Below are 7,500 nucleotides of genomic sequence, written 5' to 3'. Positions count from 1 at the left end.
ACGAGGAGAATGTGCAAACTCCACGCAGACAGTGACCCGAGCCGGGAATCGAACCCAGGTCCCTGGAGCTGTGAAGCAGCAGTGCTAACCACTGTGCTACCGTGCTGCCCATAAGAAAGAAACAGGAGCAGGAGCAGGCCATCTGGTCCCTCGAGCTTGCTCCACCATTCAATAAGATCAAGGCTGATCTTTTTGTGGACTCAGCTCCACTTACCCGCCCGCTCACCATAACCCTTAATTCCTTTACTGATCAAAAATCTATCTATCCTTTGCCTTAAAAACATTCAATGAGGGAGCCTCAACTGGGCAGGGAATTCCACAGATTCACAACCCTTTGTGTGAAGAAGTTCCTCCTCAACTCAGTCCTAAATCTGCTCCCCCTTATTTTGAGGCCATGCCCCCTAGTTCTAGTTTCACCCGCCAGTGGAAACAACTTCCCTGCTTCTATCTTATCTATTCCCTTCATAATCTTATATGTTTCTATAAGATCTCCCCTCATTCTTCTGAATTCCAATGAGTACAGCCCCAGTCTACTCAGTCTCTCCTCATCAGCCAACCCTCTCAACTCCGGGATCAACCTAGTGAATCTCCTCTGCACCCCCTCCAGTGCCAGTATATCCTTTCTCAAGTAAGGAGACCAAAACTGTAGAAATCATAGAAACCCTACAGTGCAGAAGGAGGCCATTCGGCCCATCGAGTCTGCACCGACCACAATCCCACCCAGGCCCTACCCCCACATATTTACCCGCTAATCCCTCTAACCTACACATCTCAGGACTCTAAGGGGCAATTTTTAACCTGGCCAATCAACCTAACCCGCACATCTTTGGACTGTGGGAGGAAACCGGAGCACCCGGAGAAAACCCACGCAGACACGAGGAGAATGTGCAAACTCCACACAGACAGTGACCCGAGGCCGGGAATCGAACCCAGGACCCTGGAGCTGTGAAGCAGCAGTGCTAACCACTGTGCTACCGTGCCGTCCCACGGTACTCCAGGTGTGGCCTCACCAGCACCTTATACAGCTGCAACATAACCTCGCTGTTTTTAAACTCCATCCCTCGAGCAATGAAGGACAAAATTCCATTTGCCTTCTTAATTACCTGCTGCCTCTCATTGAGGTCACCTCTTATTGTTGGAAACTTTGGAGAATACGGGCACAGGCTTCTCAATCTCTCTGCACAAGACAGTCCCGCCTTCCCGAAAACAAGTCTGGTGAACCTTCACTGCGCCCCCTCCATGGCAATGATATCCTTTCTGTGGTAAGGGGACCAAAACTGCACTCAGTACTTCCATTACGGTTTAGAAGGATGAGGGGGGGGATCTTATTGAAACTTACAGGATACTGCGAGGCCTGGATAGAGTGGACGTGGAGAGGATGTTTCCACTAGTAGGAAAAACTAGAACCAGAGGGCACAACCTCAGGCTAAAGGGACGATCCTTCAGTATGAAAGAGTATAAAAGCTGGAGTCTGATGATGCAGCTGTATAGAACGCTGGTTAGGCCACATTTGGAGTACTGCGTCCAGTTCTGGTCGCCGCACTACCAGAAGGACGTGGAGGCGTCAGAGAGAGTGCAGAGAAGGTTTACCAGGATGTCGCCTGGTATGGAGGGTCTTAGCTATGAGGAGAGATTGGGTAAACTGGGGTTGTTCTCCCTGGAAAGACGGAGAATGAGGGGAGATCTAATAGAGGTGTACAAGATTATGAAGGGGATAGATAGGGCGAACGGTGGGAAGCTTTTTCCCAGGTCGGAGGTGACGATCACGAGGGGTCACAGGCTCAAGGTGAGAGGGGCGAAGTATAACTCAGATTTTAGAGGATGTTTTTTACACAGAGGGTGGTGGGGGCCTGGAATGCGCTGCCAAGTAGGGTGGTGGAGGCAGGCACGCTGACATCGTTTAAGACTTACCTGGATAGTCACATGAGCAGCCTGGGAATGGAGGGATACAAACGATTGGTCTAGTTGGACCAAGGAGCGGCACAGGCTTGGAGGGCCGAAGGGCCTGTTTCCTGTGCTGTACTGTTCTTTGTTCTTTAAAACAGAGATGAGGAGGAATCTCTTCAGCCAGAGAGCGGTGAATCTGTGGAACTCTTTGCCGCAGAAGGCTGTGGAGGCTGGGTCATTGAAGTAAAGTTAAAGTTTATTAGTCGCGAGTAAGGCTTACATTAACACTGCAATGTAAAATTCCCCCGAGTCGCCACACTCCGGCGCCTGTTCGGGTCAAGGCACCCTAACCAGCACGTCTTTCGGACTGTGGAAGGAAACCGGAGCACCCGGAGGAAACCCACGCAGACACGGGGAGAACGTGCAAACTCCGCACAGACAGTGACCCGAGCCGGGAATCGAACCCGGGTCCCCGGCGCTGTGAGGCAGCGGTGCTAACCCACTGTGCCACCCCTGAGTGTCTTTAAGACAGAGATAGAGGGGTTCTTGATTAATAAGGGGGTCAGGGATTATGGGGAAAAGGCAGGAGAATGGGGATGAGAAAAATATCAGCCATGATTGAATGGCGGAGCAGACTCGATGGGCCGAGTGGCCTCATTCTGCTCCTATGTCTTGTGGTGCAGCCTAACTGTTACCAGTCAGGTCGGATACTTCAAGGTGTTGGATGAAGCTCGCCTGATCTGTAATGTTTTACGTTGAATTTGGCAGGGATGAGCAGGAGAGATTTCACTCCAGTTGGGATTGAACTGAACCACGAGGAGCTTTTATCAAAAACAAAGTTTAATTAAAAATCCCCTAGTTCCCGCCCTCCCTTCCCTCGTGATTCCCTCCCTTCCCTCGTGATTCCCTCCATTCCCTCCCTCCATTCCCTCCCTCCTCCCTCCATTCCCTCCCTCCTCCTTCCATTCCCTCCCTCCTCCCTCCATTCCCTCCCTCCTCCCTCCATTCCCTCCCTCCTCCCTCCATTCCCTCCCTCCTCCCTCCATTCCCTCCCTCCTCCCTCCATTCCCTCCCTCCCTCCTCCCTCCATTCCCTCCCTCCTCCCTCCCTCCATTCCCTCCCTCCTCCCTCCATTCCCTCCCTCCTCCCTCCATTCCCTCCCTCCTCCCTCCATTCCCTCCCTCCTCCCTCCATTCCCTCCCTCCTCCCTCCATTCCCTCCCTCCTCCCTCCATTCCCTTCCCTCGCCTTTCCCTCCCTCCCTTCCCTCCCTTCCCTCGCCTTCCCTTCCCCTCCCTCCCCCATCGCGTTTCCCCCCCTCCCCCTCGCGTTTCCCCCCCTCCCCCTTCCCTCGCGTTTCCCTCCCTCTCCCCTCACATTTCCCTCCCTCTTCCCCTCGCGTTTCCCTCCCTCCCCCCTCGCGTTTCCCCCCCTCGCGTTTCCCTCCCTCTTCCCTCGCATTTCCCTCCCTCCCCCCTTGCGTCTCCCTCCCTCTCCCCTCACGTTTCCCTCCCTCCCCTCGCGTTTCCCCCCTCCCCTTCCCTCGCGTTTCCCTCCCTCTCCCCCTCGCGTTTCCCTCCCTCCCCCCTCGCGTTTCCCCCCTCCCCTTCCCTCGTGTTTCCCTCCCTCCCCCCTCGCGTTTCCCCCCTCCCTCTTCCCTCGCATTTCCCTCCCTCTCCCCTCGCGTTTCCCTCCCTCTCCCCCTCGCGTTTCCCTCCCTCCCCCCTCGCGTTTCCCCCCTCCCCTTCCCTCACGTTTCCCTCCCTCCCCCTCGCGTTTCCATCCCTTCCCTCGCATTTCCCTCCCTCCTCCCTCGCGTTTCCCTCCCTCTCCCCTCACGTTTCCCTCCCTCCCCCCTCGCGTTTCCCCCCTCCCCCCTCGCGTTTCCCTCCCTCCCCCCTCGCGTTTCCCTCCCTCCCCCCTCGCGTTTCCTCCCTCCCCCCTCGCGTTTCCGTCCCTTCCCTCGCATTTCCCTCCCTCTCCCCTCACGTTTCCCTCCCTCCCCCCTCGCGTTTCCCTCCCTCTTCCCTCACATTTCCCCCCTCTTCCCTCGCGTTTCCCTCCCTCCCCTCGCGTTTCCCTCCCTCTCCCCTCGCGTTTCCCTCCCTCCCCTCGCGTTTCCCCCCTCTCCCATCACGTTTCCCCCCTCTTCCCTCACGTTTCCCCCCTCTCCCATCACGTTTCCCCCCCTCTTCCCTCACGTTTCCCCCCCTCTCCCCTCACGTTTCCCCCCCTCTTCCCTCACGTTTCCCCCCCTCTTCCCTCACGTTTCCCCCCCTCTTCCCTCACGTTTCCCCCCCTCTTCCCTCACGTTTCCCCCCTCTTCCCTCACGTTTCCCCCCTCTCCCCTCGCGTTTCCCTCCCTCTTCGCCCGCACTACCTCCGCCCTCGACCTCTCTCTCTAACTGCGATTTCCCTTCTGGCTGCGTAGATGATGGCGATCGTGGAGTCGGAGACCATGGCGGCCTACATGAAGCCCCCTCGCGGGTGGACGAAGAGCCCCGTGGCTCGACGAGGGGCTTTGTCGTGAGGGACGCTCCGTGGAACGCCCCCGGCAACAAGGTGAGTGAGGGTTTGGGCCGGGAACGGGGCAAAAGTGCGGGAAACATTCGGGGCGGGATCCCAAATCTCAGCTCTCATTTCGGAATGGTTCAACTGGGATTGAACAGGTTAAGTGTAAACTAGGCCTCTGTCCCATGCATCTGGAAGAATCAGGGGTGATTAAATGAATGTGGAGTGAATGGTTAAGAAGCGGCACAGTGGGTTAGCACTGCTGCCTCACAGCGCCAGGGACCCGGGTTCGATTCCCGGCTTGGGTCACTGTGTGAGTTTGCACGTTCTCCCCCGTGTCTGCGTGGGTTTCCTCCGGGTGCTCCGGTTTCCTCCCACAGTCCAAAGATGTGCAGGTTAGGTGGATTGGCCGTGCTAAATTGTCCCTTTGTGTCAGGGGGACTAGCCAGGGTAAATGTATGGGGGATATAGGGCCTGAGGTGAGATTGTGGTCGGTGTAGACCTGATGGGCAGAATGGCCTCCTTCTGCACTGCAGGGATTCTATGAAGCGAAGTGGGATACTTACACTCTATGCCTTGGCTAATAAAGGCAAGAGCAGGGATGTGATGATGGAGCTGTATGAAATAGGCCACAGCCAGAGTATTGTGTGCAGTTCTGGTCACCCTGTTACAGGAAAGACATTGATAAACGGGAAAGAGCGCAAAGAAGATTTATCAGGATGTTGCCAGGACGAGTGGGGCCTGAATTGTAGGGAGAGGTTGGCCAGGTTAGGACTTTATTCTTTGGGACGTAGGAGAATGAGAGGTGACCTTAACGAGGTGCAAAAAACATGGCCGGCATGGCTCAGTTGGGCCAAAGGGCCTGTTTGCATGCTGACTTGCTCTATGACTCCATCGGAAGGATGTGATTGCACTGGAGAAGGTGCAGAAGAGATTCGCCAGGATGCTGCCTGGGATGGAACATTTCAGTGAAGGAGAGAGGGCTGGTTAGGCTGGGGTTGTTTTCCTCAGAGCAGATACGGGTGAGGGAGGCCTACAAAGTTATGAGGGGCAGAGGCAGGAAGGAACTTTTCTCCTTAGTAGTCAGTAACCATGGAAATAGGCTCGAGGGGGCAAAATGGGCCTACTACTGTTTCCAAGGAAATAGGCTCGAGGGGGGCCGAATTGGCCTACTACTGTTTCTATGGAAATAGGCTCGAGGGGGGTTGAATGGGCCTACTACTGTTGCTATGGAAATAGGCTCGAGGGGGGCCGAATGGGCCTACTACTGTTTCTATGGAAATAGGCTCAAAGGGGGTTGAATGGGCCTACTACTGTTGCTATGGAAATAGGCTCGAGGGGGGCCGAATGGGCCTACTACTGTTTCCAAGGAAATAGGCTCGAGGGGGGCCGAATTGGCCTACTACTGTTTCTATGGAAATAGGCTCGAGGGGGGCCGAATGGGCCTACTACTGTTTCTACGGAAATAGGCTCGAGGGGGGTTGAATGGGCCTACTACTGTTGCTATGGAAATAGGCTCGAGGGGGGGCCGAATGGGCCTACTACTGTTTCTATGGAAATAGGCTCGAGGGGGGTTGAATGGGCCTACTACTGTTGCTATGGAAATAGGCTCGAGGGGGGTTGAATGGGCCTACTTCTGTTTCTATGGAAATAGGCTCAGGGGGGCTGAATGGGCCTACTACTGTTTCCATAGAAATAGGCTCAAGGGGGGCTGAATGGGCCTACTACTGTTGCTATGGTAATAGGCTTGGGGGGGCCAAATGGGCCTACTACTGTTTCCATGGAAATAGGCTCAAGGGGGGCTGAATGGGCCTAGTGGAGGCAAGGCCAAGGGAGGGTTAGAAACACAAAGCCGCTGCGGGGTGGGTATTTTGGGGAGGGGGGGAGGTGGTAGTGGGGGTTGATCTTTTCCCCTCACTGAGCTGTAGTTGTCTTGTGCCGTCTCTCTCTCCCTTCAGGCTCCGGACGTGAGCAGCGCGGAGGAGTTCCCGGTGTTTGGAGCGGTGGTCGCACCGAGGCAGGCCTCCGCCTGGGGCCCGAAGAAATTCTAAAGCCCGAGCAGTCGACAACTTTTATCGAGAGGGGAAACAAACAAAAAAAAGCTCCCTGATGACCAGTTAGAGAGAAGAGAAAAAGATTTTTTTTTTTGTGAATCTCAGTGTTCTTTTTCTGAAGCTTTGACTTGTCACAGTTTTCTATAAAAATTGAAATGTCCAGAGGTATTAGCTGCCCGACCATCGTCCTGTGTAAAATCTGTCTCAAGGAAGAAAGACGCAAGAAGCCATACCTTTGCTTGGTTTGCGCGGCCCCCAATACCTCCCCCCCCCTCCCCCAACCCCCCCCCCCCCCCCAACTGGGCCCTTACCTTCTCCTCTGAGGCCTGCCAGGAACAGGCCGCGATGCCCAGAAACCTCCAGTGACCCGCCATTACATGACGATTTTCCCACGCTGCTTTGAGGCGGGACCGACCCGCCATGTTTGACGGTTGTGTTGGGGCGGGGAGGGGGGGGAGGGGGGGGTTGTCTGGACGAGGTTTGCAGGCAAATTGTGAAACAGGTTTTTACCGCCCAATGCCCACCTTCCCCCCACCTCCCCTGCCCCCCCTTCCCCTGCCCCCCTACCCCTGCCCCCCCTTCCCCTGCCCCCCCTTCCCCTGCCCCCCTTCCCCTGCCCCCCCCTTCCCCTGCCCCCCCCTTCCCCTGCCCCCCCTTCCCCTGCCCCCCCTTCCCCTGCCCCCCCTTCCCCCTGCCCCCCCTTCCCCTGCCCCCCCTTCCCCTGCCCCCCCCTTCCCCTGCCCCCCCCTTCCCCTGCCCCCCCTTCCCCTGCCCCCCTTCCCCTGCCCCCCCTTCCCCTGCCCCCCCCTTCCCCTGCCCCCCCCTTCCCCTGCCCCCCCCCTTCCCCTGCCCCCCCCTTCCCCTGCCCCCCCTTCCCCTGCCCCCCCTTCCCCTGCCCCCCTTCCCCTGCCCCCCCTTCCCCTGCCCCCCTTCCCCTGCCCCCCTTCCCCTGCCCCCCCTTCCCCTGCCCCCCCTTCCCCTGCCCCCCCCCCTTCCCCTGCCCCCCTTCCCCTGCCCCCCCTTCCCCTGCCCCCCCTTCCCCTGGCCCC

The 7,500-nt window shown here is 57.2% G+C and overlaps 1 pseudogene across 1 annotated transcript in view; it reads left to right on the top strand.

Annotated features, from left to right (window-relative positions):
• Positions 1 to 6,628, top strand: part of LOC144491022 (vigilin-like) — an 18,233-nt pseudogene extending 11,605 nt beyond the window's left edge. The window contains exons 4-5 of the transcript XR_013497386.1: positions 4,318 to 4,448; positions 6,356 to 6,628. The product of XR_013497386.1 is annotated as a vigilin-like (transcript). The remainder of the gene's footprint in view (positions 1 to 4,317; positions 4,449 to 6,355) is intronic.
• The last annotated feature ends 872 nt before the right edge of the window (positions 6,629 to 7,500 follow it).

The sequence above is a fragment of the Mustelus asterias genome, unplaced genomic scaffold (genome assembly GCF_964213995.1).
Source record: "Mustelus asterias unplaced genomic scaffold, sMusAst1.hap1.1 HAP1_SCAFFOLD_4238, whole genome shotgun sequence".
NCBI classification, from domain to species: Eukaryota; Metazoa; Chordata; class Chondrichthyes; order Carcharhiniformes; family Triakidae; genus Mustelus; species Mustelus asterias.
Note: the sequence above shows the minus strand (reverse complement) of the source record. Positions and strands in the feature narration are given on the sequence as shown.